Here is a 4469-nt window from a genome sequence, read left to right on the forward strand (position 1 = left end):
CATGGTTCTAGAAAGACTCACTGTAGCAGTATAAGGCAAATCCAGAACAGGGACGTGGAAAGGGGTGGGTGGGAGAAAAGGGGGATGGAAGGGGTCTTATGTGACTTTCGGGAGTCTGGGACCAGAAAATGGGAAATCATTTGAAAAGTAAATAAAAAATATATTGAATTAAATAAAAAAAGAAAACAATGTTGGCACAGTTGGAAGAGTTCAGGATATGAGTGTTCCAGTCCAGGGGAGAAATGAAATCTTCTGGTGCCTTTGCTGAGTAACATAGGAAATCAGCCATGCGGAACATGGTCTCTCTTAATGCTTAAAGTGAACAATATAATTAGACCATTAACAAACTTTCAGATAACATGGCAAATGGGGTTCCCAATACATCATGCTTGATCCTTGTGCTTTTTTTCCCATTTGACCAAATGTGAAAGTGGGTAATAAAATGTGTGCTTCACTAAAATGTTCTAATTTTAGAGGTCTCAAAATGAAAGATCTTACAGGAAATGGATACCATCCCAAATCTATATTACTGGCAAAGGACAAGCTTCTAAATCCATCATCTGCTGCAGCATTTTCTGTGTTACAGCTCAATACAAGGGCATTTGTCAACTGGGATCTGTGTCATTTCTTAATATGCAAGCAGGAAAGCTCTCATTACTTTTGATTATCTGAAAGTCATTACAATCTTCCCTGCAACATTACTTTTATGTAATTATAGTAATGTAATTAAATTACATACAGTTGTGTTCTATTTAATTATGTAATGAGAAAAGTGTTTTCTTCAGTGGCTAAATGGGATGTTTTCCTTGAATTGCAGTCTCTTTCTCTAACAAAAAGGAAACCTGTTTTGTTTAGTCTCTCTCTCTGATCTAATTTACATTTGTTTGAAATCTGGAAGGTAGAGGGGTAGTTCCAAATTGGTTATTTCCTCAGTTTTGGGTTCATTTTTAAAATTTTGTAATAAAATAAATGTCATAAAGGAAGTGAATGTACAAGTAAATTACTAGCTGCAATAGATGAGAAATGGAATAAATATGTTATAGATTCATAAGATAAACAGGCAGTTGTTTAGTGCTCAGTTAGAGACAAGCCTCAATGGTTGCAGAAGCAGACACAGAGGGTCTCTTTCACTTCCTTGCCTTTTAAAACTGGAAGCTTCATTTCAAGATAAAGCCTTGCATTGTTTTACTTTTCATGTGTTAATTGATGTGAATGTTACCCAGCTGGTATGAGCCAGCCTTCTAGTGACAGCAGTGGATGACTGGTTATGGTTTCCCTACTTATGCTCCTGGCTAACAAGACCGCAGAGGCCTGAGTATCTCCTCAGACAAGTTCTCTATTCTTGCCATTTAAGTGCCTTTTCTCCTTCACAATGACTTGAGGCCACCCACACATCCTGGATTTTCTTGCTCTGTTTCCAACTAGGCCTCTTACATATTTGAATGCTAGTGCTGGATATCACTGATGGGAAGGCCAGAGTAGTCTACAAGGAAAGGACACAACATTTCTAAAATCTTCTCTTTTCTGTGGGCTCTTACAGATCCTTTGAAATGATATATGCAAACTAATAATATCTGCATTCTTTGAGCTGATTAAAGTCTGCCCTTGAAACATCATTTATGGCTGGACATCTGTCATATTGGCTAAGAGTTCTTGCTTCACAATCATAAACATCTGAGTTCAAATACAAGCATACATATTATAGGCTATGGGTGGATCCCAAACCCAGGAAAACTAGCATTGGAAGCTTATTGTGGTTTTTCATCTACCAGCCTATTAAGAACTATAGCAGCAACAACAGCATGTGTCCAAAAATAAGAGTAGGATGATTACTGCTTCTTCAAGGCAACCCTTCTTTCGGAATCCTCTCTAAGCAGAGACTAGTCCATAGCAATCCAGTCCCAGTCCTGAACATACAGAAAAGGACATCAAGTGGAGGCTGCAAAATCAATTATGGAATTTGGGCTTATTTTTCCTGTACTCTTCTATTTTATCTGAAGGATATTTCTTTCTAATCCTTTCCAAAAATGCAAACCATTTGTGTTCTCTACTAGTGGATCACATAGAAAACAGTACATTCAATCTCTTGCAGCCAAATTTTTCATAAACCCAATTCCTCTCTCCATATATGGAACTTTTTCTCCTAGCACATTGCCTTCTAAGAAAAGCTTTTGTTTCTCACTCTCTTGTCAAAATGTTTAACTTCTCAGCTTCAGCATGGGGAGCTGCAAACACAGGATGAGAAAACATGTTGGACAACATCCACAAATGGAGTCTTGATTCAGCCCACCCTATGTGTGGGAGAGTGTTAAAACAGTGGGTAATATAAAAAGATTGCATTGTGGTTTACCACATATGTCTGAGTTCTTCTCTAAAACTGAAAGCCTTTATATCAAGTGCCAGGAAAGCCATGGTAAGGGTACTGCCCACACAATCTGAATATTTCTCTCTAAGTAAGAAATGCTACAATATGGTATTATACCTTCATGAGAGAAATGGAGCAAAATTGAAAGAGTATCAATTCTGCTGCCATTTTTCTTTATTAATTTATCATACTCTGCCTTGTTTCATGGAAGAAAAGGGAACACTGTATCTTATGTTGTAGTTATTGAATAAACATTCTTTAAATATTACTTCCTTTAGCTATCTGAACAGTTCTATAAAGCTCAAGTTGTTCTTTTTGTATGGCCACTGCACAGTACCACACAGTGGAATTTAGTAAAAATGAAATTTCTAGGTCTGTGAGAAGGTTCATCAACTAACAGACCCTGCTGCTCTGGGTAAGGACCAGAGTTTCTTTCCCAGTTCCTTCAGGGGATGTTCATAAGCACTTGTAACTCTAGATCCTGTAGATCTGACTTCCTCCATAGGTATCTGCCCTCTCATGCACATAACACACACACACACACACACACACACACACATGCCCACATACATACACACGCTCACGCGCGCGCACACACACACACACACACACACACACACACACACACACATATATATATATTTAAAAAAAAAACAAAGTAAATTTTCAAGGACTTATTAACTAGAAACAAGATATCTGTTGCCAACCTAGAAGTATGGAAGTGACATTCCTGCACTTTTAGGATGTTATCATTATGATTCTAATGAACACTCACATTTGAGGTATCTGGGGTTGTCACCAATGCCAGGGAAGTTTACCAACTCCTACTTTAAGGTCACATGTTTAGTGATCACTGGAGTCAGACTTAACTCCATTTTCTGTAAATTCCTGAGTCTATGGAAGTATGAATACTCTGTTGATAAAATTGAAAAGAAGAGAAACTGCTTGGGAGGCCAGAGCAAGTCAAGGACAGCAACATCAAGGGAGGACAAGTAGGGAGTCAAAGAAACACAGACCAGGCCCTTCTGATGGATGCCAAACAGTAAGACTCAGATGAGGGGAGATTTTGAACATCTGTTTGCACGATCAGAAGTCTGCACTGGGCATAGCAGTGTCTCACAATAAAAGGAAGTCGAGAACAGAGCAAAATAATAATAATAATAATAATAATAATAATAATAATAACTGTAGTCTGAATGAGCTCTGAACCCTGAGTTTGATGTTTTCCTGTCTTCTACTCCTCCTGGATGAATTGGCTTCTTTTTGTTCCAGGGCTTTCTGTTGTGTTAAGCTGCTAGTGTATGCACTCTCCATTTTCTTTTTGGAGGCAATCAGGGCTGTGGGTTTTCTTCTTAGCACTGCTTTCATTGTGTCCCAAAGATTTGGGTGTGTTGTGCCTGCATTTTCATTAAATTCTAAAAGTCTCTGATCTCTGATTTATTTTTTTATTTCTTCTTTGGTCAAGGTTTCATTGAGTAGAGTATTGTTCAGTCTCCATGTGTAGGTGGGCTTTCTGTTTTTTTGCCAGCATTGTTTTCAATGTATGCTTCTAGCCTAATCTGTTTCTCCATTCTCACACTGAACAGGAAACCAAAATCTGCTAGCACACTGGTCCTCTTTGTGATGATTCCAGGTCCACATCCCCAGCTATGTAGAAGCCATGTGCCTTCCCTGCAAAAACATGAGCTGAAGCATAAGCAAATAAGATGAGCTTATAGCTTGTCAACTGAACCTAAATCATGGTTGGTTGATTGAAAGACAATCATCAGGTACTTGGTTCTCAGAAAATACATATTGTCAAGATTATTGTCATAAGCTGTTAGTTATAAAATACATTCCAGTCCTAGACATTTTAAATGTAAGGTCAAAGCATTTTGGTATGGGTACATTTACAAGATGTGTTCTGTTTCCTGGCCATTCTGTGGCACTATCTCCTACCAGCTATGTACCAGTCTACTCTCAATTTGTCCAAGCATGATTTTGCCTCATTTTTAAAAAGATGTAATTCAATCATGTACCAAAACTTTCTCCATCCCATTCCTCATTCTTACAATGGTATAAACTAACTGGTTTTATATGTCCTTATTGGTATCACATGCTACAC

Source organism: Apodemus sylvaticus, chromosome 12 (genome assembly GCF_947179515.1).
Source record: "Apodemus sylvaticus chromosome 12, mApoSyl1.1, whole genome shotgun sequence".
Classification (NCBI taxonomy): Eukaryota; Metazoa; Chordata; class Mammalia; order Rodentia; family Muridae; genus Apodemus; species Apodemus sylvaticus.